Source organism: Artemia franciscana, chromosome 17 (genome assembly GCF_032884065.1).
Source record: "Artemia franciscana chromosome 17, ASM3288406v1, whole genome shotgun sequence".
Classification (NCBI taxonomy): Eukaryota; Metazoa; Arthropoda; class Branchiopoda; order Anostraca; family Artemiidae; genus Artemia; species Artemia franciscana.
In genome coordinates, this window is record NC_088879.1 from 16,130,380 (window position 1) to 16,157,488 (window position 27,109).

Consider the following 27,109-nt stretch of genomic DNA (forward strand, 5'->3'; position numbering starts at 1 on the left):
TGTCCCGGTCTGTAATTTCATCAGTCGACAAACATAACGTCAGTCGACACACAAACATGACGTCACTCGACACACAGACACACAGACAACTTATTTTTATATATATAGATATGTTATTAACGATATGTTTTATTTTGCTAAGAGCCTTTGGGCCATGGTAATAGAAAACAAAAAGGAAAATTCACTTTTAAATAAATGTAATTACATGAACATAATAAAAATCTATATATATAAAAATAAGTTGTTTGTTTGTGTGTCCGTCTTTCTGTCCGCATATGACGTCTGAATTATTTCATGATATACCAATTCAAAAACGAATGTATTCAAGCCGAAGTAGCTGAGTTGGTAAAGCGTTATGTTCCAGGTTCTAGGTCCGAGAGGTTCCAGGTTCGAACCTTGGCTTTACCATTAATACAAAAGAAAAAAAAAACTAAAAAGGTAAAAACTACAAAAACAACTAAAAATAAAATACTAAAAAAACTAAAAAAGCTAAAAAATAAAAAAAATAAAAAAGGTGAAAAACTAAAAAAGAAAAAAAACTAAAAAAAAACAAAAAAAGGTAAAAGCTACAAAAAAAACTAAAAAGAAAAAAAAAAGAAAAACTAATAAAAAACTATAAAAACTAAAAAAAAAACTAAAAAAAGGAAAAAAAAAATGAAAAATAAAGGAGAAAAAGAAAACTAAAAAAATAAATATAGAAATAAAAAAACTAAAAAAGGTGACACAGAGAATATAAATGACGACCGGGACACTCAAAGAGAAATTACAGACTGGGACACTGGGACACAAATGACGACTGGGACGTGTGTGTCGACTGACGTCATGTTTGTGTGTCGACTGACGTCATGTTTGTCGACTATAAATGACGGCTGGGACACAGGGAAACAACTACGACGGGGACGCCGGGGGGGGGGGGGCACAGGGGGGATATATAAATGACGATGGGGACACAGGGAATGTTTGATTAGCAATAACCATCAACAAAGCTCAAGGGCAATCATTGGAATAAAGAGGCATAGATCTGAATATGGAATGTTTTTCCCATGGACAATTATATGTTGCATGTTCAAGAGTCAGTAAATCTGACAATCTATTTATATGAACAGACAATGGGAAAGCGAAGAATGTTGTATATTCGCAAGTTTTACGTAGTTAAAAACATATATATATATATATATATATATATATATATATATATATATATATATATATATATATATATATATATATATATATATATATATATATATATATATATATAATATATATATATATATATATATATATATATATATATATATATATATATATATATATATATATATATATATATATATATATATATATATATATATATATATATATCACAGGTGGGACACAGGGACACAACTACAATGGCTCGTAACTAATATGGCGCGTAACGACTTACGCGCGCGGGGGGGGGGGGGGGGGGTTCTTGGGGTGGGCGCGAAACCCCCCCACTAACTAGGTGTTGGGGTGGCGCGAAAAGCGACCCCAACAGCTAGTATTAAATAAAAGAAATAAAGAGAAACCCAAATTATAAAAAAATCTACTTCTCTGCTCCACTCCAACCTAAGAAATTGTCCTATATTTTTTATACTGGAAAAACATTCATCCCTCATCACATTCACGAGCCACCTCACATTAAACTCAAATTTTTAATACACTTCATTCCTTACTCAATTTTCTACGCTCAAACATCACATTCCTCATACCCTCATCCATAAATCCACACACTGGACAAAAGTGAGGACCATCATGCCCTCACCTCCTCCCTATATACTTCCTTTAAGGTGGCCTGCTGTGATTAGTTCCTGCCGTACACGAACCACTGACCAAAAACGTGAATAAGTTTATTAGTTGTTTGAAAAAATCGTAACAGGCTCCAAAGAGCATAACCAGATTTACTCCCAGATTTACTTTACAACTACACTAATTAAGATTTCACACACACTAAGGTGTTACCAAAGTTTCAATCCATTAATAGTTCACCACAGAGAAAAAGACAAAAAACTGTTTTACGCTTTCGTGTTTAAAAATGTGCTGTAGTTCCATTTTAGTGATGATAATTGCCAAATTTCTTTGGACCAACTCCATTATCCCTAACACTGTTTGTTTCTCCGCAGTTTCACGCTAGAAAATATAATTCATACATCCAAACGTTTGGTAAGAGAACCTCTTTGGTTAGGGCAAGTGTCCCTATGACAGGCTTTAAAATGACTATCTTAGGTTCCAGCATTAATGTCCAGTGTGTGTTTCAGTTTATTCTGTATATTCAGTTTATTTCTCGGTATTTGGTAACAATTTTACTGAAGGTTTGTAGGCCTGCGTTATTAGGAGAAAAAAAAAAACTAATTCTAGTTTATGCAGTAGGAAGTTTTATATCATTACCGAACTAAGTTGAACAGGGACGGAATCATTCCTTAATGAAAACAAGTCAAGTTTTCCATATTCCTTATAGTTAACTATAGTTAAGATCATTTATTAATAAAACGTAGATAGTGACGAATAAACTTGAATGAGACTTTTTGAATGAAAAAGCCCTTGTGAAACAGTTCAAAGAATATGTGTAGCTTATAAGAGTAGAAACCGGCGCTAGTTTCTACAAAAAGTCACTTACACCATCTAGCGTTTTGCTTGTTTTAGCATTTTTCACAGTGATGATGAAGAATAGCGGAGTAATGCGTATATAATCTCAATTTCTGAATGAAAAAAAATCAATCACTGTAAGTACCCATGCTCTCTGATAAATGAATTACGCTCAGTTAACAAGTTAAGTTACAAGTTCAATTTACAATAGAAATGTTGTTTAATTTAGACTTAGAGCTTCATTAAGAAAGCATTATCGCCCACGATAAGTATTTGCAGTAGGATATACGTAGGAGCAAGGAAATCAAGTAAATTTGTATTACTGAGAAAAGCACAGCAAAAAAACAAGTTTGGGTCGTTTTGAAAAATCAAAAATAAAACCTAGAAACCAGTCTATTTACGAATACAGAACTCTTCCTTTTTAGTAATTTTAGATCCTTACGAGTGGTAGTCTATCTTTGTACATCAAACGATAAAAAAAAGTACACTTTGTTCCGTATTGTGGGTTGTAAATAAATATTATATTATATTATTATTATATTATACTAGGAAAGCAAACAGAAAATAATACGGACAGAAAAATGGAAAATACGATTGTTCACGAATAAATCATGTTTGCCTGGTGGTGGCAATTTCCACTTTTCTATTTTTTTTCATACGTCAATTCGAAGGGTTGCCCATCCTCTGTAAAGAAGTTCATATCTGGAAGTGCAGTTTCTTCCACTATGTGTGGGACTATTCCACCAAACCACCCCCCTGATTATGTCGCTCGTAGTACATGTCCGCTGCCAGTGGCATACTTCAACTGGTGCGCACAAGTGACTAGATTAAACCTTGCGTCGAATGATACTAAAAAAGCACATATCGCAATTCGTTCAAGGTCAAACCTTGTACTCTCCTAAAGGGCTGGAAGGCTTAGAAGATTTAAAACAGAAGAGAATTTAACTGTTCTTTGCTTCTCCTTAGAATAATATCATGGAGACTTTCCTAGTAATTAATGCTCAGAAAGTAAAGCAATTTTCCAAGAAAAATATTGTCAAATCCCCAAAGTTATAACTCCAAGAAAGGGGAGAAATTACATCAAATATAGAAGCTATCTTATTAAGATTGCTTTATATCTCATGAATATTTAACGCCAAATATGTACCATATTTTGATTTATCATGAGTAAACATCGACATCTTTGAAAATGCGGTGCCTATCATCAGGTGGGAAAGTTATGCATATAAAATGAAAGATAATAAGAGGCGTTACCAAAGCCATTACTTTCCAAAAATCCTTGTGAAGCTAATAGATTAAGCTATATCCTTTTTATTCCATGATAAATATTAGTTTAACTTTGACTCTAGAGGAAGCCCATTTTTGTATTCGTATTTTATACAATTTTTGGTCTATTTTATGCAAGGGGGAGAATTTGGAAAAGGTGCAAAAATAGACGACTTTTATGGCAAATATAATAAGTAATAAAAGTCTTTGGATTTTTTAGGCAGAGATTAAACATCCCAAAATCCCTTTGTCTTGTGTTTTAGTGCTCAGGAATAGAACATCTAGAAAATTTTAGCTATGAACCGTGTTTTTGTAAACTTAGAAGAGCATAATAAACGGAAACGTATCAAAATGTTCAGTCACTAAGTTAAGATTTAACAGTTCTCTGATTCGCTCTGGGAATTTTTCCGAATGAATAGGTTTCTAACTCCCTAGTTACGCCTGAAGGTTCTTCTCCTGTCTACACGCTGATGAACATGTTAGATGCTTCTGGAACGAAAATCCCGCAGATATTGCGCACCTTTGGGATCAGAAGACGTATATATGGTTGTTTTTTGGTGTTGAGGCTAGCCGGAATGCTTTTCTTCTGTCTACACGCTGATGAATATGTTCAATGCTTCTAGAACGCAAATCCCGCACGGTACGCCTCTGGGATCAGATGACATATATATGGCACCAATTTTGACTCACTATCATTAAAAAGTCATTTAGGGATAATTAATTCAACTATTCTTACTTTGATATTCAGTTAACTGTATTAAAGTAAATATGCAATAGGAAATTTAAGGAAATACAACTTTAAAGAAAGCATCTACAGCAACAGCTACTTCAACTACTTCTAACAACTCGTCGTAGCACCAAGTCATCAGAAGCCAAGGTTGCTACCTACCCCCTCATATACGCAATGAAAATGAACGAATATAGAGGTTCATTATGTAAGTTAATTCGTAAGGTATATATATTTTTTACTAATGAAAACATTCGTAAAACATTAAAAGTTCTAGTTACCTTTTTAAGTAATCAAAAAAATTGGAGGGCAACTAGGCCTCCTCCCTCACTCTTTTTTTCTCGAAATCTTCCAATTAAAATTATGAGAAGGCCATTTAGCAAAAAAAAAATTAATAAGCAAATTTCTCTTTAATTATTTATTAAAATAAATTTGATTTTGGAAAGCAAAAATCAAAACATACATTAATTAAAAACGTTCAGAAACTAAATAAAAAAAACAAGTTTTTGTAACTGCAAGTAAGGAGCGACATTAAAACTTTATACGAACATAAATTATTCCGTATATAAAAGGTGTTGACCCCTCCTCAACGCCTCGCTTTCTACGCTAAAGTTTGTTATTGTTTTAAAAAGTAGAGCTGTGAGAAAGAGTCAAACTTTCAAAGAAAATTTATATCTATATATAACATTTTATGTTCCAAAAACTGTTGGTCAAAGAATAAACTATTTTATGACGGTATACATTAATTGTAGGCAGCTATAAATTATAAATTCAGCTGATGGGCGGAACCAGAAAATTCACAGGTCGGAAAACCTATTTTGATGAACCCCTAAGATGATCTTACTACTTGGGTGAAAAGTCACCTTAGCACTTTTTAGTTATTTTTCCTACTGTGTTATGCCAAATAGGAAATTTTTGGCACAAATCAGCCAATTTTGGCTTATATTACTTATTTTAAACAATATTCAGCTATTTCCTCATCTGATTGGGTTAATTTTTATAAGATTGAGCAGCCAAATGCGTTTTTTTGTTGAAATTAATGCAGGTAACTAGCCCAGTACGACAACACTGATGTCGAGTGGAAATAACTGATTTCTTCTTAAAAATGTCTCCGTCGTAAAGTTGTTTAATTTTCTTTAATGCGGCCCTTAGAACCCTTAGTTCAAATAATCAACCAGTTCATGGCAAGGAACTATAAGTAAGGAGCGATCCGTCTCAATTGGAACCGAAACTCAAAAAAAAAAATTTTGATACCAATAGATATATCAAAAGAATTGGTTTATTATGCTGATTCCAAATATATAAGTTTCATTAAGCTTAGTCTTACCCATCAAAAACTAAGAGCCTGAGAAAATTTGTCTGATTTTCAAAAAAGGGGGAAGCACCCCCTAGAAGTCGAAGAATTTTGATGATAGTTAAAACTCTCAGTAATTTTGATAGTTAAAACTCTCAGTGGACTTCAGTAATTTTTGCACGAAGAAAGATCACGGATACGTGTCTATTTGTTTTTTTTCTTCCATGGGTTAATTGTATCGACCCTGTGGGCCTAAGACTTCAGGAGAGGGCTCATTCTATAAGAAATAAAAAAATTCCAGTGCCCTTTTTAAGTGACCGAAAATCGGAGGGCAACTAGGCCCCCTCCCACGCCATTTTTCCCAAAATACCCCAATCAAAATTTTGAGATAGGAATTTTTTTAGCATAGTTGAAAGGCCCAAAAACTTTGTCTTTGAAGATAACATGACCCCCCACATTCCCTGGAGAAAGGTCTTTATATTACAATATTTGTCCATTGTTTACGTATAATATTTGTTATTGGAAATATGCACATATATATAGGGTGTGGAGGGGAGGAAGAATTTTCTGCTTGGAGGATTTTGTACAGGGAGAATTTTCCATGGTGAAAGAAGTTTCCAAGGAGTGAACTTTTCTAGGGAAATTGTCCACTGGGGAAACGTGCCAGAATTCCTATACGAAATTTCTTTATATGTTTTGCTTTCTCTTTACCTATGCAATTTAACATGTGGAAAGGTTAAGGTTAAATGTCCGGGATAAATCTTTATCAAGATTGAATTGTTGGTTGGATGTTTCCGTAGGGAGGGGATTTCTCCGTGAAAGTGGAGCCAGCTACACTTTTTTTCTTTTTTTTTCTTACGATCAGAAACTAAATGAGAAAAACAAGTTTTCTTAACTTAAATTAAGCGGCAACAATAAAACTTAAAACGAACAGAAATTGTTACTTATATAAGGGGTCTGTCCCCTACTTAACGCCTTGCTGTGTACGCTAAAGTATAAGTTTTGTCCCAATTCTTTAAAAGCGGCACCTGAAACACAAGGGTCGTTTATTAAAAAAAATATATAATTTTTTTAAAGTGCCAAAACATTTTAGCGTGAAGAGCGAGGTGTTAAAGAGGGTGCCACCCCCTTATATACATGATAATTTCTGATCGTTTTAAGGTTTAATGTTGCTCCTTACTTTCAGTTGAATTTTTTTTTCTATTTAATACCGTTATTAAAAGGTGGTTGTAGTGAAGACCTAAAGTCGAAACTAGAATGCATAGCATAATTTTTTTAGTATAGTAGGGTTTAGAAAAATAGAAAAACACACCTTAGAAAGATAGAAAGATGCACCTTAAATCTAAAATTGACATAATAGAAGCCAGTGGAATGACAGTTGTTGATTAGGCTTCTGAGACATGCGTGGTGCTGAAAGCTGAAGAGAATAGGCTGCATACTAAACCGAAAAATTTTCAAAAAAACCCTTTTGTTACCCGTTTGGGTGACTGTTTGTAAATAATAAGCTGCATAAAAGTATATTTCGACTCCAGAGTCCATGCCTATGAAGATAGAAGATCAAAGTAGTTTTTATCACAATATTCAGAACAAGAATGAAAAGACACCAAAATTTATGCTATTCGGCCATCCAGTACAGGCTAAACGAATGCATCTAGCCCTCAAAATGGATCGGAATATATTAACAGGAACTAAACGAGACATAGGAGCTTACATAGCTACGGGAACTTCAACTGGCTTAGAGCTAAGATGATTGGTTTGCAGTGCAAATAGTTTCATAAACAGCCCTTTAATTTTTTCTCGTTACATTTCTTTCGTTTCTCTTGTTTTCCACTCTCATTCAACGAGCTTGTCCATTGTAATAGTTTCAAGCACTTGTTCTTCAAGTCATTTTGCTTTTCACATGGCCCTGAGGTCGTTTGCTAATTAAAAGAGTAGATATACTTTTCTTTTACTTTCTATATTTTTTCTCAACCCATGCCAAAGACACTAGCGCCGGCAATAAGAAATTCAAAACAGACTGAACATAATTTTATAAGTAAATTGGCACAGAACCTTAAATTCAAATTAGGAGTAACTGATAAACACATTATCTATTTTCAATTGCATTTTTTTTTAAAGACATTGCAATGGATCTATTGTAATTATTTACAGCTGCAACTTAAAAAGATTTTGAATTTCTTTTGGGTATCCACTACATCCACATCCTGTTTTTGAAAAATAATGCACATAAACATCTAACTACCTGCCAGACTTAGCGTTTATTGGTCATTAAATAATTTTTTTTTTTGAAAATCCAAGGATATTTCAAACCTTATTTGGACTATTGATGCTTTTGGTTGATTTGCTTTTCTAAGCGTTAATATCCGCACCTTATTTCTTCAGAAGGGAATACATCGTCAGTCAGGCAACAAATAGGTTAGATGTATCAGATCAATTTAATTTTTAAATTAAAGATGGGCGAAAAATTCAAGTAAAAAGTAAGGGGATATATCTTTTCCGTAAATGAAATTCCGTAATTTCCGTACTTTCAACGTAGAACGACTTTAAATGGCAATCGTGATGCAGTCGATCCGCTGTTCGCCCTGCCATCGCATTTTACTTTTAAAAAGGTGTCAGTTATGTGGAAATTATGTATTGAGAGGCGTGAGGAATAAAATTATTTATTATTTATTTCTTCTATGCTAGATAAATTTCCATAACTATTTCCGAAGTCTTGGAAAGTCAGCCCTGTTTCGTCTCACAGCAGGGGAATTGAGTGTTAATTTGAGTTTTAATTTTTTTTAATTAATGAAAAAAATTAATTTAATTTTCATAGCGGTTGTTGAAGCTACGCATATTCATGTTGATATTTTAAACATATATATTTAATAGATATATTATATATATATATATATCTAATAGTTAATACTTAATTAATATTAATAAATTAATTAATTAATTATTAATTAATTAATATCTAATATCTTTATATATATATATATATATATATATATATATATATAGGCTAAATTTTTATATATATTAATAGATATATTTAATAGATATTTTAATAAATATATTTAAACAGAAACTTTGTTTAGATGCTGGTGTTTCCCGAGAAAAATACCTCCGTGCAAACTGTGTGAAATTAAGCTGAGAGAAATTCTTGCTGATAGCTTGCTTGCCACAACATTTTTCCACCAGCCCTTATGCTAGATTCATGATAATGAAAGACTGGAAAGTTTTTTCTTCTTGACATCTTTTCTCCCGAGATATGATCTTGACAATAACGAGCTTGTTGACGAGTAGATTGTTATGAGTGAATAAGAAGATTGACAAGAAGTACCTAAGCGAGTCCGACATCTTTCTTTTTAGTGACAATCTGAATTTGTATTGAGTAATGTTAAAATGTTAAGTATTGAGCAAACCCTGTCAATAGAATTGAGAAATCTAGGTTAAGAGATTCTGATGCTAGTGCAGGTATCAACAGTCTCTTTGACGCAACTGGGCAGCGCGTCTGTCAAACAGTTCGTGGTAACGATCTGTAGTAAGGAGCGACCCGGCACAATAGTAACCAAAACTCTAAAAAATTGAATTTTGATATCAATAGCTACATCAAAAGAATCGCATTTTAATGCTGATTTTAAATATACCCATCAAAAGTTACGAGCCTGAGAAAATTTGCCTTATTTAGGAAAATAGGGGAAACACCCCCTAAAAGTCATATGATCTTAACGAAAATGACACCATCAGATTCAGCGTATCAGAGGACCCTACTGTAGAAGTTTCAAGCTCCTATCTACAAAAATGTGGAATTTTGTATTTTTGGCCAGAAGACAAATCACGGGTGCGTGTTTATTTGTTTTTTTTTTTTTTCTTTTCTTTTCCCCAGGGGTCATCGTATGGACCAAATGGTCCTAGAATGTCGCAAGAGGGCTCATTCTAACGGAAATGAAAAGTTCTAGTTCCCTTTTTAAGTGACCAAAAAAAATGGAGGGCATCTAGGCCCCCTCCCACGCTCATTTTTTTCCCAAAGTCAACAGATCAAAATTTTGAGATAGCCATTTTGTTCAGCATAGTCGAAAACCTTGATAACTATGTCTTTGGGGATGACTTACTCCCCCACAATCCCTGGGGGAGGGGCTGCAAGTTACAAACTTTGACCAGTGTTTACATATAGTAATGGTTATTGGGAAGTGTACAGACGTTTTCAGGGGGATTTTATTCAGGGGGCTGAGGAGAGGGGGCTATGTTGGAGGATCTTTTCTTGGAGGAATCTGTCATGGGGGAAGAAAAATTCAATGACAAGGGCGCAGGATTCTCTAGCATTACTATAAGAAAACAATGAAAAATAAACATGAAAACGTTTTTTCAAATGAAAGGAAGAAGTAGCATTGAAACTTAATACGAACAGAGATTATTACGCATATGAGGGGTTCTAAAAATACTTTAGCATAAAGAGCGAGGTATTTAGGAGGAGATAAATACCTTGCTCTTTATGCTAAAGTATTTTTAGTAATTTCAACTATTTATTCTACGGCCTTTCTGATTCAGGGGTCATTCTTAAAGAATTGGGACAAAACTTACGATTTAGTGTAAAGAGCGAGGTATTAACGAGGGTACAAACCCCCTCCTATACATAATAAAAATATAAGGTTATGAAAGTTTGTTACGTAAGTTAATTCTTAAGTTACGTATATTTTTTACTAATAAAAACGTTCGTTAAAAATTAAAAGTTCTAGTTGCCTTTTTAAGTAACCAAAAAATTCGAGGGCAACTAGGCCTCCTTCTCTACCCCTTATTTCTCAAAATCGTCTGATCAAAACTAAGAGAAAGCCATTTAGCCAAAAAAAGAATTAATATACAAATTTCATTTTAATAATTTAAGTGCGGAGAGCCAAAACCAAACATGCATTAATTCAAAAACGTTCAGAAATTAAATAAAAAAAAACTAATTTTTTTAGCTGAAAGTAAGGACCGACATTAAAACTTAAAACGAACAGAAATTACTCCGTATATGAAATGAATTGTCCCCTCCGCAGCCCCTCGCTCTTTACGCTAAAGTTTGACTCTGCCACAATTCTACTTTTTAAAACAATTAAAAGCTTTAGCGTAAAGAGCGAGGGGTTGCGGAGGGGACAACTCATTTCATATACGGAGTAATTTCTGTTCGTTTTAAGTTTTAATGTCGCTCCTTACTCTCAGCTAAAAAAAATTAGTTTTTTTTATTTAATCTGAGAAAGAAATTAGCCTTCTTTTAAACTTTAGCAATTCGTGCCTCTCCATAGCCACTTTTTAGAGCTGTCCTAGCCTACGGGCTAGCAGACTAAACTTAAATTCTTTTGTTTAGGACAAAGGCTCGGGTCCTGGGGTCTCTGATTTTTCGGGATGGAAAGGGTGCAGTGGTGTGAATCTGTAAGCCCAGCCAGAATTGACTCGGCTATAGATGGGTATGTCAAGAAATCTGGGGAAGGTAAACAGGAAGGTGTGCAAAATCACAGGAATACCGCCCCCCATTACACTTCCTGGATGAAGGGCCATGAAATGGAGATCACGGGGACTGGTAGGAACTGTAAATTCCAACGCAGTACTCTCTTTTCTTATCAACAGTAGGGTTCCCATACTATTTTTGCTATTTTTTAAAAACGAAAGAGTTATTCATTTTAATTTATTCTGAAAAGATATTAGCACATGAAAAGTTGCAGAATTTAGAAACAAGTTTAAAACTCCCAGTCTCGGCATTGATGAAGATTTTATAACGAAATTTAACGTATTTGAAAACCCTTGAAGTGCGATCTAGAAAACACCAAATTTTTGTTTTTCCAGGAAAGTATCATCTCACATTTCTGATTTTTCCAATGGAATCGTATCAAACAATTGGTCGCATAGTATTCTTTAAAACTCATTCGAACTAAAATAAATCCTGTAATATTCCAAACTTAAAATAAACAGAAATTACCCTAAAAGGAAAATTTAACCATCATCATAATAATAATGATAACTGCAAACAACTGAAAAAAGTAGACATATTGTTGACAATAACCATTCCTGGAAGCGTCAGTCTTTGGATTTATTAATGTTATAAAAGAAAAAATGTTTAAACAATGATTTTTTTATCATTAGAAATCTTGAATAGTATTAGTTCTACTTCTGTTTGTAATTTCTGTTTATTCGTGCCTCAGATGTATATTGATAGTGATTTCTGTTACATTTAAATTTGGATTCTAAATGAATTTATTTCCCTTTCTTTTTGGTTCAATTTAGGTGTTTACTTTTGTTTGAAAAACTTCTAATTTAGTAAACATTTTTCAATCAGTTCCCAGTCTTTTTTTAATTGAGGATTTTTTTATTGGTTAATCAAATGAACATTGGTATTTTTTTTCAATTTTCTGCTTAATAAATAAGACTTTGCCTAGCTATTTGTATTTGAACCTTGTTTTTCAACAAGTTTTAATAGTGACTTAAAAATACTATTTGGCGTGGATGTGGAGGAGAAGCGTTGCTCGGATGAAAAATAAATCTGCACAACAATGTGACCTTCAGCTGAAGCAATCCTAAGCCCTATCCTAATATAACTTTGAACATATACTGGTCATCCTATTGTAATAAGAATCTTGTTGTATTATACTTTGTTTCAAGTGCTTGCTTGATGACTAAATATATTTGGAACATATTTATTAAAAAAAAATTTTTTTTACCCTTAGTTGGCCTTGATATATTGCAGATACACCACTTTGAAAACATGGATTCATATGCTGTCTTTTGATTTCGTTCTAAATTCCCCATTAATACTGCACTAACGTTTCAACTGCTTACCCTTAGCCACGCCTGACATATTCAGATGCACCCTTTTGGAGAGCTAGATGCATAGAGCTTGATTTTATAAGTCAAAAGAAAACTAGTTGAAAATTCAACTTGATACCCTTAGCAAATCATAAGATCTATTCTGACCAACTGGGTTCACCCGGAAGAGTTTTCTTTTCTATTTAAGGGAGATACAAACCTTGGAATTCCTTCGCAGAGAGATAGGGCAAATCTTCCAAAAAACGTTGCACTTTGGTGACGTCCGTGTATTCTTGTAGGTCCTTGAAAACCATGGTGAGGGCTACGTCTACTCCTTCCACACCCTTATAATTGTTAATAGTAGTCCATCCACTGTAAAGACGGGTCATTGGCTATACATCTTTCAAAGAGCGAAGAATATTGAATATTTTGATCCTCTTGGCCTACGGTGTGCATTCTACACGCCTCATATTAAAAACTTTCTTGGGCAAAGTGGAAAATCTATTATTCAAAATCGGAAGCGAGTACTTATCGGAAGATTGATCAACCAAAAGCTGTGGTTTTCATGCACTATCTTATTTTTATTTTTCGACGTTGTAAGTTTACTTACAGTGAAGAAGTTCTAGTTGAACACATCCTGTACTACCTGTATACTAAAAATTTCCGTGCCCTACGAGTTAAATGCTTTAAAAATGTCTGTGAATTTGTTTATGAGTAAAACTTATATTTAAAAAAGAATCTTCACTCCTCAGATTTCTTCTTCCACGTATAGGTAACCATCAGTAACGGTAAGTGGCGGCAGCTCATCGGGATTTAACTTGTACTCATATTGACATGCAAAAGCCAGGGTCACATTTTCAACTATATAATGTAGCTTGATTTTTATTGTAACTCCCTGTAATGCCAATAATACATATTTTGATTCATATTGTAAAATCCACGTGTTTCAATTTGCTTATTTGAAACAATGTCACACACAACACAAACATCCTCAAGACCGGAATTGAAGTCTTAAATTTGCACTGCATATCCTCTCTGCAATTTGAATGGACTGTATAATCTACACTTTTCACTATAGTCATCAACAATAGTACAATTCTCACAGGATGACCAACTGTCCAATGTATACAAACATAATGGGCATGTGTAAAACAATTTTCCGTGTCGACTGTCTCACTTCCAATAAGAAACTGACTTGCATTAAATAAAATGGATGTCTTCTTGGAGGAGGAGGAGTAATCAAGTGATGTCACACATCAAATCAATTAAACCTGTTTAGGCAGGATATTTTTTAATATCGACTGATTTGTTGTTTGAATCTAGATAGTGTTCAAAAGCTAATCATCAATATCATTTTATTTGGTTTCAATTAACATGTCAATAAAATGAGTAATTGCATCTGGCCAACGACTTGAAACTTTTATACAATAGTCCAAAGACTGAAAATCATTCTTCATTATGTTGCTAAGCATTTTTGAGCGATAACTCCTGAAAATCATTATCTACAATCAAATATTTTTCAAGGTCACTAGATTACGCATGATTTTGTATTTCCCAAATCCAATCATTTTAATATTGACACTCTCATTACCGATTACAGAATAATAGAGAATGAAGATTTCTTCTCACCAGTAAAATATCCAACAAGAAATAGTAACAATCTTACTCCTGTTTTATATGTTGATTCAGATCATTGTCTTTAATACATCTCACTCATGCATCTAATCCGTCTTGTCATCTTTGTACATGCATCATATTGACTTTTTCTACAAAACATAATTTTTCTTCCAACTTGAATTTGCTCAATGCTATTACATATCCTGTAAACTCGTCCCATTCTAGGATTAGCCGACCACCCATTGTAATTTCTAGGGCTAAGCTTAGGAGATCTAGGTTTCATTTCGCCATTGCTAGGGCCTTCAAGTTCCAATAGTCTAAAAGCATCCGTTACTAAAGAATATTCCAAGAATAATATCCTCAATGTATCCATATTGAACTCTTTTTCAATACTGTGGTGAGTGAACCGTAAAATCCAAAAAGTCACATGTCATTGACCTTCAAAACCGGTTTTACCGGATTATAAAGGTCTCTCAGAACCAAAACAGGTCATGCCAGATAAAGTCATCTTTGCAAGTAAATATTAGATCAAGATCAATTTTTTTTACAACTGAGGTCTTCTCCGCTTGAGCAGCCCCTGATTTCCAACATGTCCTTACGTAACAACCAAAAAAATCTTGAAGAAGTTTCAAAAAATGTGTTGAGATTGGGATTCGAAGGGGTTACTGAGCGCTTAAATTCGCTGTGGCGACACTACTCACACTCATTTGCAGGTCTGAATACGCATAATTTCTTTCAAAGATTTCAACATCCCCTAATCATTCCCTGAAAGTTCCAACTAAACACTGTTACCTCTTGTGACTTGAGATATTATATGTGAGCCAATTTGACAACCTGGATGCACATAGTGTATTTGGATTTAGTTCAACGTCCCCCTCAAAATCCTAGAGAGTTTCAATTTATTTCCCATAGTTGTTCCTGGGATATTACAGACACACCCTTTTCTCAACCTGCATACACATACAGTCTTTTGATGTAGCTTAAAATCACCTCCAATATCCCTGAATGAGCCCCAATCTAAGTTTCTACGACACCCCTTTTCCATGAGAAATGACTCTGAAATAAATGAATAAAAACCCAGTGAAGGCTCATTGCTCTTTACTACTGGCAACGCTATTACAACCGAGGAGAATACCAATAGCACAGTGGCTATTGGTGCCTTATTAATTTTCATTTTGGGAAGGGGGAGACGCGGAGGCAACCTGTACAAGTAATAATAAAAAAGAATTATATCTCCTCATCTCTGAACTTCAGTATAAGGAATAACATTCTGTTTGCCATAGCTACTCCGAATTATCACTATGCCACCATAGAATAGTGCATCACAAAATACTATACGAGTAATAGGTTAATAATAACCTAGATTCATTAATATGTTAACAATTAATATACATGGCTATATAAGTGCTAATATAACAAAATGTTATATAAGGCATATAAACAAGGAAGATTTATCAAATTTTTTCACACGCAAACACATTTTAAAACATTAGCAAAAACTGTCCTATTTTATAATTTATTCCATTGATTTATTTATCAAATTTAAATTGATTTATATGAACATGCGAGGGTAGTTACGGATTCATGTTATCAGGAATACATTGAATTTTTCGAATAATGTGGCCCTTTTATTTAAAAAAAGAGCGGCATTCAATAGCTTAAATTCAATAGTCTTTGGTTGTTTTTTTTTTTTTTTACCTTAAATTCAATATAGTTTACAGCGAAATAATTTAAGTATAAACGTTTCAAATGACCCTCATTCATTCTCTAAATACAGTCACTAACTTTAAAAAGTTGATGAATATTTTCTGTTTCAAGACTGTTCCTGTGAATGCATGGGAGGGTACACATAAAAACTTGTAACGTAAACAGACCCGTTTATTAGATTAAAATTTCCAACTTCTAAGATGTCAGTTTTCACTTGCAGTCCAATTGCCAAGATCCATAATACTACAACCTAACTTGGCATTTTTTTCTCCGACAGATGCCATATTTGTTGGCCAGTTCTGTAGGAAACGGGGACCCTCCTTTTGTTGTTCCAGTAATGATTTGTTATCTCATAGTACTTCCGAAACATTTTCCATTGCTATTAAAATTATCGTCTATTTTATGATTCATATTCCTGAAATGAAAGCTTATATTCTCTCTTTGAGCGAATATGTATAAAATTTAACGGTACTTGTGTACTATTCAGAACACACTCAATTAGTGAACTTAGGTTCTTCCGTAGAACAAACTACGATGCAGGTACATTTTACTGAAATATTTTATATATAGAGGTTAGGGTAGTTAGGTATTTTATATAATGCACCCCACCTCCCCCCTAGTGTGCAAATATATAGCCCAAACTTTAGATAAGGATAATGAAAAAAACTAAGCCCAAACATAGCCTATTGTTACACTTCCAAAAATGCTCCTCCTCGAAAGAGTATAAACTCATGTTGTGTCCATTGACGCACGGTTTTGTTGTGGGCAAGAACTCCTTATTGGAAAATACAATTGCCTCTTTTTCAGTCTATGGCAAATCCCAAATCTTCATTTCAAAATCTATGTTCAGACACTATCTTCTATCACTATGGATAGCAAACTAAATTGAGTTTTGTCTTTGTGGCTATGAAACCGGATTTTCTCATAAAATGTACCTAAATCGTAGTTTGTTCCACAAAAAAACCTAACTTCACTTATTGAGTGTGTTCTGAATAATACACAAGTACCAATTTAGCTATAAAGGTATATACTATAATAAACTAAGGTCCAAACTTTATATTAAAAGGTCCATCATTAGAATGGCGTCCTCATTTTCTATTTATCGTTATCATGAAAAAGCTGTTCAAATAGCTAAGGTATGAGCTATGAATTTATTGATATTGCGTTCATAGTTATTTTTTCTTTCTTTATTTTTTAATCAGATATACCCAGTAGAATGAGAAGGGGCTACTGCAAGTTAACCTTATAAGAAACTAAATATTTTCGGGAAATATCATGGGAATTAAGTGTAGAATGTACCAGCTTTAGACTTTCAGTTTTAGGTTGAAAAATTAAATAGAAGCATGCTTTTTTCAACATAAAGTAAGGAGTAACATCAAAACTTAAAACGAACAGAAATTATTGCTTACATGAGGGGGTCTGTTCTATCCTCAATACCTCGCTCTTTACGCTAAAGCTTTTTTTTAACATTTAAAAAAGCTTATTATTCTAATTAAACGGTCCATGTATTTCAGGAGTCGTTCTTAAGGTTAATCTACTTATATTCTTTTACATTGAAGACACAGACCAGTCGAATTTAAAACACGCTCATTTGTAACTAGCTCGCTAATAGATTCGCCCCATAGGGTTATTCATTTGTTGATTGTATTATGAGTATTTTGACTGAATGCTTGATCGGGAGATAATGTCAATAAGGTAAATAACTGTAATTGACCCTTAAACCTTGAGACGCTTCTGAAATTATCATTTTTTCTTGGGGGGAGGGGCTTTAATTGGTAGTACGATTGTATACTGCCTTTTTTGAACTCATTAGTGTAGCAACACAAGAACAGGATTTGCAGTGACCCATTAGGATAATTTTTATCCTACTGGTTCAATATCATTAAGTCATGTTTGCAGAACTAACTAATAAGCAAACCATACTTGTTGGGCTAATTTCTAAGTTCTCTTATGCACCCCCGCAGCACATGTAGATATAGTCGAATTAGGTCGGTGATTAGACTTTTTTATTAAGAGGGACGTACGCATGAATATTTGTCGGGGAAGGCCCTAAAATAAAAAAATATATAATTATTTGAATAGGAAGTATGCAGAAATTTCTGGAAAAATTTAGGATTGCAGGCCTCAGGTCGAATACGAATTCAGCTTCTAGGTCCCTAGGTCACTTGCATCCGTTCAGTCTTCTTAAAGAGCCTCGGGACTAAACACTTGATTAAAATTGAGTGAATCTTCTTTACGAAAAGAAAAAAATTCTGGAAAGCTAGAAAAGGAAAGACATAAAAAGAAGATTACTACTGTTACACTAAGACTAATTTTTTGACTAATTTTAACTTTGAGACTAATTTTCGGCTGTTTCAATTCATGAACCTCAAAATTCGTTCAGTCTAAAATACTCTTAAAACTTGCGATGAGTGTGGACAGGGCCAGGTAGACCCTAGTAAAGACTCAACGTTTAGTAGTTTGGTTGAATCAACACTAAGCGCATAAAGCTGGCCAAAAAAACCTTTCCCGGTTGTCTTAAACTTACAGGGCATGTAAAAGGACCAATGGAGGCCCCTAAAAATCAGCCCATTAAGACAAAAAGAGTATTTAAAAAATAATTGGTTACATTAATTTGGGACGCGTGGATTTCTAAAAGCCTCAAATTTTTGACTTGAAATTTACAGGGCATGAAAGAAGAAAGAAGAAAGCCCAAGTTTGTTTTGTGGCAAATTGTCTTACAACTGAATAGGCGTCAGCAATCAGCAAAGTATGCCTTCCAAAAGGTTTTGAAAAGTCAGTTGTTGTGTATTGCTTTTCCAAACCCCAAAATGGGACAAATATTATTTTTCTTCGTTCAATTTTATTAATATTGATCGACCAGCTTATAAGACAGGGACAGGACAAAATTTACGAAGATAAGGAATTCTAGAAGAAAAGGTTTAGGTGCATCAAGTCGTTGCAAGACAAAGTTCAACATTCTTCCTAACTAATTCACTTGAAAACTAGAAAACAACCGAAAACAATGAACGTAAATGAGAACATAGGAACCTCAAGAGAAAAACAAGTTAAGAGACAAATTAGTTTGAATTTTTTGTGACGTTCGAATTCTTCATTTTATCTAAAGACGACAAGACATAATTTTGTTTATAAATCACATTGTCATGCATCTATTTAAAAAAATAACAGTTTTTTACAAAACCGTACATACAACAATTCTATTGATATATAATAGAAAAAGATAAATGTATATTCAAGGGCTTCTACTGGCAAAGGGTCGAAACAGCCTAAGTGCTAGACTGAAAATTATAATGTTCAATCTCGATAATTAAAAATCCTTCTCCACATCTGCCCCATGTAAAAAAAATAGTGAACAGGAATCACACAAAATACCGATGAATCGAAAATTTTAATATAATGTTTAATTTTTTTAATTTAAAAATCTATGTTGCATTCCACTATTTTTAGTAAAAAGAAATAAATAAATAAATAAAGCAACTGACAATCCAGCAGTGGAAAACTCTACCAAAACTACGTCAAATATCCCTCAATGAAGAACTTTCAATTAATGCAAATAGAAAGTAACAGAAAAAAACATTTTCACTAAGTTTTACCACCAAAATTAAAGAGTTATACTATACCTGAAAGGACCCGAAATAAAATCAAATAAAAGTCAAACTTACTATGAACACAGATTACTATGATCGAATAAATGAAATATAAAACGAACGTCAATTAAAATTAATAATTACATTAAAACCGAATATAAGAGATACTACCTTGAATGAATAGGTATCCAAACATTGGATACGTTTGGACCTTTGAGGTCCAAACATTAAAATGAAAAGTCAGGCACAAATAAGACCCTGACCGCCTGCCTTTTTAACTCATCAAAAGCCTGAGTTCCATTGGGCATGTATTTATCCTAATCAATCAAACAAGAATCATTAATCTGATGAGCATTAAATTGTTATCAAAACTTTTTTTCTTTTCAGCAAATTTAATTCATTTAATGTCACTCCTTACTTTCAGTTAAAAAAAACTTGTTTTTTCAAATTTAATTTCTAATCGTTTTTTAAATAATGTTAGGATGATCTGCGCCTCTTCATTGGAAGTATCTTCCCTTGTGAAAAATTACTCCATGTAAAGATCATCCCGCATAACCCAGTCGCCCCCACCAGAAAAATTCTCCCTGAAAACTCTATGTACTTGCCAACAACAAATCTATATGTAAAAAAAGTTTAAAGTTCATAACTTGCAGCCCTTCTCCCTGGGACTGTGAGGGATGAAATCCTTCTTAAAGACATAGTTATTAGATTTTTTTACTATGCTGAACAAAATGGCTATCTCAAAATTTTGTATGGTTTAAATTATTTTGTATTTTAGTTGATATTTCTAACATCTTAGGACGTCATCCTTCTCAAAAAATTATGCTTACTTTAAAATTTCTAAGCTACAGGAATTATGATTATGCATAAGTTTCCTTAGGTTCATCTGAGTTTTTTCCCTTCGGGAAGAAAAATAACAACAATAAAAAACTCATCTTAAAACACTGTTCCTTTTAGTTTTTGTGACTGAGCTGTGTGGTAATAAAAAATTGGAAGTTCCAAGATCCAAGGAAGAAATACCAAAAGGAAAGTTCGTTTTTGAGTTTTTCGGCAAAGAATATGAGATTGAAGAGTATATCTAACGTTAACAACTATAATTGAGCCAGAGACAAGGTTCTTCATATAATACTTCCAGCAGATAAATAGTAGAACAAAATAAAAGAATGGCAAAATAACTTACAGAAATGACGCCAAATCATGATAAACGAATATTATAATAACGGTTGCTTTCATTGAGGCTTAAAAATTTCCTAAACTTACTAGGATTCAGGTTTTGGTTCTAGTCACTTTAGTATATTTTTCTAAATGCTCACATATTTTCAACCAGTTGAAGATCCAAAATTTTTTGGAAAAATACTTTCGAATGTCAGGATAATAATGGAAGCTATCTAATGGTAATACATATATGTTTCCTTTTTATAAGTAATTGTGTCTTTCTTACTCAGTTGCATGAGTGAATATTATCAGAATAAAACTCATTTAAGGAAGTCAAGGTTAAAATAAACAGAAAAGCTGGTGAATGAAGAAAGTCAACCTAAAACAAACAGTAATTAAAGTACTCAATTAATGTTAAGTTCAATAAACTCAAAAATAGTTTTCACAATGAACTAAATTTGTGGGAATTTATTTAGTTCTGATATTTTCCAGGGAGATTCATTTTGATTACAATACTTTTCAGTAAATATATTCCATTAAAATGTAAAGAAGATTATTATGCAAATTGAACTTTGAACAACACCAACTGGCAGAACTTGAAACAACTTTTTTTCTTTTAACCTTCAAAGAACATAAGTGTTAATGTAAAATTGAAAATATGTGTACCTTCTTTATCGCTTAATTTAGGACCCGTAAGTTTTTTTTCTTTTTTTTTTAATGCAAGATTAATTTTTGTTGCGTTACACCTTAATTTACACTGTATAATGGCAAGAGTAATAAAATAACAGTAAATAAATAAACAGAAGATTACACAACTATAGGGAAAACACATTGAAAGGTCTTCACTCCTTCTCCATGATCATCCATTATTTGAAATTATTTTCATATTTGGAGTGCTGAATGATGATACATAAAAAATGAATTTTAAGCCTTTTTTCCATGTATATAATTTTTTTTGCTTTAGAGGAACGTAGTTCGGTTATTTTAAGCATATGTTGGACTTGCTCAGGGTATAGTTCCTAAAATGGAAGATAGTAATTATATACAGAACAAGCAACTATCGAAGGCAAAATTTGTCAAAATTTACATTTTACGTAAAACCAAGAGATAAAGCTCATATGTTACTTGTGACGAGGTCGGAAGAGCTGAGAGCCAAGAGCTCATATGGCATGAGCTCTAGCGAAATTCTAAGAATCAATAGATTGATTTAAAAGGAAAATCAGAGGCTTAATACCGACCGGGATTTAAAATACGAGTTATGAGACACGACGTCCTTCTAAATATCAAAATTCATTAAGATCCGATCACCCACTCGTAGGATAAAGATTTCCAGTACCCCCCTCTAAATCCCCCCCAGTGTCACCGGATCTGGTCGGGATTTCAAATAAGAGCTCTGAAGCACAAGACCCTTCTAAATGTCAAATTTTATTGTGATCTGATCACCCCTTCATAAGTTACAAATACCTCATTTTTTCTGATTTTTACAAATTACCCCCCCCCCAACTCATCCAAAGAGAATAGATCCGGTCCGGTTATATTATTCACGTACCTTGAACTTGTAATGTTCTTCCAACCAAGTTTCATCCTGATCTCTCCATTCTAAGTCTTTTCCAAGATTTCCGGTTCCCCCCTATCCCAGATCCCCCGATGACACCGGATTCAATCGGGATTTAAAATTAGAGATCTGAGCTATGAGTTCCTTCTAAATATGAATTTTCATTAAGATCCGATCGCTCCTTCGTAAGTTAAAAATACCTCATTTTTTCTAATTTTTCAGAATACCCCCCCCCCAAATCCCTCAAATGGAGCGGATCCGTTCCATTTATGTCAATCACAAATCTAGGACTTGTGCTTATTTTTCCCAACAAGTTTCATCCCCATCCCTCCACACGAAGCGTTTTCCAAGATTTTAGATTTCCCCCTCCAACTACCCCAATGTCACCGGATCCGGTCAAGATTTAAAATCAGAGCTCTGAGACACAATATAATTATAAATATCAAACTTCATTAAGATATTGTCAGCCATTCGTAAGTTAAAAATACCTTATTTTTTCTAATTATCCGAATTAACCGTCCCCCCACTCCCCCCAGATGGTCAAATCGGAGAGACGATTATTTCTAATTTAATTTAGTCTGGTTTCTGATACGCCTGTCAAGTTTCATCGTCCTAGCTTATATGTAAATGCATAAACTAGCAAAACCGGGAACGACAGACCGACAGACACACCGACAGAATTTGCGATCGCTATATGTCACTTGGTAAATACCAAGTGCTATAAAAATAAAAGCGAAAAATTCACATATAAGAGTAAGTCTATCAAATAACTTAAATCAGAGAGAACTCGCCCATGGCTTATACACTTTTATATATTATTTGTGAAAAAAACATATTACTCAACAGCGAAGATAAATGTCACACTTGTCTTTATATTTGAATGCTGTCTTTCACAATCTTGTATATAAAATTTTTAAATTCCGCCGTCTGTTACTCAATAGGTATCCAACATGGTACCCTGTATCCAACATGGCTTGTTGTGATTAATTACTATTAATTATAATAGCTTATTGAATAAACGCACCTATTATGCTGTAATGTACGCCATTTTGACACGAGAATGAATTTCTTACAAAAGAAATCTTTCAAACCCATCTGCTGAGTCCTAGCCGAGTGTTTAGAGCTCCAAACTTAAAATCCTGAAGTCAGGGGTTGGAGGCCTGACTTCGCTGATTATTTGGTTTGAAACATGTATTAATGCTGTGTCCCTAAGCTAAGCCAGAAGCTCTGAATGGGTACCTGAGAAATTTTTGTGGATTTAACAACTGCTTTTGAACACAATTCAATAATTGTAATTGGTAAATAAACACTAAAATTTACAAAACAAATTGTATATAAGTCTAATGAACATGGGACTAGATTAGCACAATTAAGCCAGCCCAGGTGTTGCTATTTCTTGAGACAGGTAAAATATAATTATGCTTAAAAAAATTTGAGTTGATTTCACAACCCCAGTTTTTGTAAAAACTTTATCTAATGGTATACAAACGCCCATTCTAGGCTTTATTGTTTCTAAGGTACAGCTTACCCTTTTCTTGAGTTTAACTGAAATGAGGTGAAAATCTAAACTGGTAGAATTCATTATATGGGATCACCTTAGATCAAAATAATCCAAGCAAAAAAACAGGAAAGACAGTGTTTTCTATTGAAAATTTTATACATATTTAATGGAATGAGAAATCATCAGCTTGTATAACCATCTTTCACTCACATATTATTACACGTGATATTAAATCAACAACAGGTCCTCTTTCCAAACTGAAATTCTCCTCAGTTTTTACTAAATGGACATAGGCGCATTCCTCTTTTGATCTCTTGAAAAGCCTTATTTCCTACCAGATGTGACTGTTTAGTCAACTTCTCTGAAGTCTAAGAGAAAGAATTGAAGGGGTCAAAACTAAATGAAACAAACCCAAAAAATCAAATTTTGGCAACTTGGCTACTAAGGTTAGGTCAAAAAAACATAATCGCTTATTTTTGTCATGATTATTTTGTTTAAACTATGACTCCGCAATTGACCTCCTATTTTACTTGAAGTTTCTGCTTGTTTGGATTTTCATTTTTCAAAAGTCAACTCTTTACTTTTTGATAAAAAAATTACTACTGTTTCTCTCTTTTGTATTTAACTTTTGTTGACTTTTAATTTCCTTGGTTTGTTACAGTAGTAACAAATACTGAAGTAATTTGAGTCACATTAATCATCTACGCTGTTGGCTACAACACGATTGCCAAACTTGAAAAACCCAAATTTTAAATCTAACTGACTAAAAACATCAAACCCAAAATCAACATCCTGATTCTGAAAAAGGGTAGCACGTCTGTCAGGATTAAGGGCCTTTTGCTATCACCATCTTACCGTTTTCCAATAGTATACACAAAGAACAAGAAGAACAATAGAGAATTCTTTTCGCAAGACAGTTAAATTCTGTATTTGAATAAATATTTCGACTCATTGTCCAAGGACCGTTCTCAGCAAAACATAAATACATAAAAGAAAAGATATTTAATCAAACATAAAACAATTATAACTAAAACGAAAATTTTTAACACAGTCCCAGCTTCCTTTCTTCAGCAAACCTTATTTTCAGCATCTTAAAGATAACGGAGCAATTTTTGAAATTTTCATTTTAGTTTTAATGGTTGTATGTTATTGTAAGTCTCTTTTCTTTTACATTGTTTTCTTTTATTTTATATATGATTTCAGTTTAACCAAGACCCCCTCAGGGCAAGGTGTCTGCTACGTCACAGGGAATGTTTTCCGAGATATGTAGGTGCATGTATGGAAATTGGAGTTAAGCGTGAAGTAATAATTTCTTTTTAAAAGGATACCTTCAGGGGCTTCCTTACTCCAGGAGTACCGTGATTGTCACCTAATAGAGTCTAAGTGTTACGTAATAGGGTTTACATGTTACGTAAAAGAAATTGATAGAGGGCCAGGGAAAAAGCTGTTACATAATAGGATTTGTTTTCTTTTGGTTGTTACGTAATAGGACTTGTTAGAAGGCGAGAAAAAAATCTGTCACTTAATAGGGTCTATTTATAAAATCTTGCTACGTAATTAGGAATATTAAAGCTCACTAGCCAAGGCTCAGGGGTTTTCATTAAGATATTTTTCTTCAAGACGTTTCAAGATCAGTGGCGCCATTTGGGGGGGGGGGGGCATGGCCCCCCTGATTTCTGGAGGGGCCCAATTTCAACCACGTAATTCTTTGTTTATTCGTCCTTGTTCTACTTTTTTCTCTTTTTTTTACCGTATTTCTACTGTGAATTATTACTAAATAGCAAATTCAAGATACTCGACGATTATTGCATTTCAAGAAAGTATCCTGTTTTTGCCGTTCTCCCTAATTAATTTATGGTCACCCTTTTGGCAGGGGTTTGTAAAGTCCTTTCTGGGCTCGGAGTACTTCTGTGACATTGAAGTCTCTCCAGTGATTAATGAATCCCGTCAGTCGGCACATTTATGTGTAGGCTAACATCTGGAAAAGAGGGTATCCAGACCAGGGTGTCATTCCAGTTTTGTATTTAGTTTCTCGTTACCCTTCATCAAATAAAGAACCGTGAAACAGTGTTGAGTTGTGTTCAAGTTCAAATCGGATTATTGAAACATGAGTTCATCCGGTGCGAGTGGTGCAAAAAAAAGGAAAATAAAAGCCCAAAGGAAAGAAGAAGAAATAAAGATGCAACGACGATTGGCTTCGTTTTTCAAACCGACTGTAAGTAAATCTACCACATTTTAAATTTTGTTTCGTCGACCAATCTCACTGAACGAACCAGAACAAGAGCTACGAGCTTATATGGCACTTGTTACGAGTGTTTTTCTATTTAATTTCTGATCATTTTTTAAATAAAGCCAGAAAATCTGGCTTCACCTCCACGGAGAAATCCCCCTTGGAAATATCCTCTGAACAATACAATCCTGGTTAAAATTTACTGGGACAATTACCCTTAACACTTCCAAGCGTGAAATTGAGCCAGTAAATAGAAAGCAAGATATATAAAGAAATTTTGTATAGGAATTCTGGAAAATTTTTCCAGTACACAATTTCCCCTGAAAAGTTCATCCCCTAGAAAATTCATTTTCCATGGAAAATTCTCCCCGAGCTAAGTCCCCCAGCCAAAAAAATCGTCCTCCCCTTCCCACCCTAGAAATGTATGCATGCTTCCGAATAAGAAATACTATATGTAAACAATGGTCACATTTTTTAACTTGAAGACCTTTTCCCAAGAGCTCTGGGTTTCATGTTATCTCCAAAGACATTATTATTAGGCCTTTCAACGATGTTGAACAAAATAGCTATCTCAGATTTTTGGTCAGGGGAATTTGGGGAAAAATGGCGTGGGAGGGGGCCTAGTTGCCCTCCAATTTTTTTGGTAACTTAAAAAGGGCACTAGAACTTTGAATTTCCGTTAGAATAAGCCCTCTCCCGATGTCTTGGCCCACTGGTTCGATATGATCACCCCTGGGCAAAAAAAAAAAAAAAAAATAAACACGCATCCGTGATCTTTCTTCTAATATGAAGTACAAAATTCCACATTTTTGCAGATAGGAGCTTGGAGCCTCTACAATAGGGTTCTCTTAATACGCTGAATCTGATGGTATGATTTTATTATGATTATATGAGTTCTAAGGGTGTTTCAGCCATTTTTTGAAAATCAGGCACATTTCTCAGGCTTGTAACCTTTGAAGGGTAAGACTAAACTTAACAAAATGTATTTAAAATCAGCATAAAAGTTTAGTTCTTTTGACATATCTATTGGTATCAAATTCCGTTTTTTAGAGTTTCGGTTACTATTGAGCCGGGTCGCTCCTTACTTACAGCTCGTTA

At 33.7% G+C, this 27,109-nt stretch overlaps 1 long non-coding RNA gene across 3 annotated transcripts in view; it reads left to right on the forward strand.

Annotated features, from left to right (window-relative positions):
• The first annotated feature begins 2,166 nt into the window (after positions 1 to 2,166).
• The window catches only part of LOC136037923 (uncharacterized), an 85,386-nt gene continuing 60,443 nt past the window's right edge, over positions 2,167 to 27,109 (forward strand). For 2 of the 3 annotated variants that reach the window (XR_010620082.1, XR_010620083.1), the window contains exon 1: positions 2,679 to 2,747. This is a non-coding gene — a long non-coding RNA (uncharacterized LOC136037923). Of the gene's footprint in view, positions 2,188 to 2,678; positions 2,748 to 27,109 lie in introns of those variants that run through there. The other variant, XR_010620084.1, reaches the window with a different exon arrangement.